Raw genomic sequence first — 293 nt, 5'->3', positions numbered from 1 at the left:
TTACGCAGATGCAAGCTCGATCAAATACGCACGAAGCAGATTATCTATTTGGAGCGTAACCCACCAGGTATGTTTCTTGTGGTTTGAAGGAAGACATGACACGTAGAAGGAGATTAATTTATTTTTCTTTTGGCTGAGTTCTGGGACGCATAGACTGACGAAAAGGGACAGTAATTAATTTGATTTCCTGTGGTTTGGAAGACGAGTTGCGACTGTGAGAACGCTATGACTAAGAGCTGCGACTGCGAGGAGTATTTTTCAGTGTTCATTTTGTTCCATTTTTCTCAGAAAAA

The sequence above is a fragment of the Carya illinoinensis genome, chromosome 12 (assembly GCF_018687715.1).
Source record: "Carya illinoinensis cultivar Pawnee chromosome 12, C.illinoinensisPawnee_v1, whole genome shotgun sequence".
NCBI lineage: Eukaryota > Viridiplantae > Streptophyta > Magnoliopsida > Fagales > Juglandaceae > Carya > Carya illinoinensis.
This window is presented reverse-complemented; position numbering follows the sequence as displayed.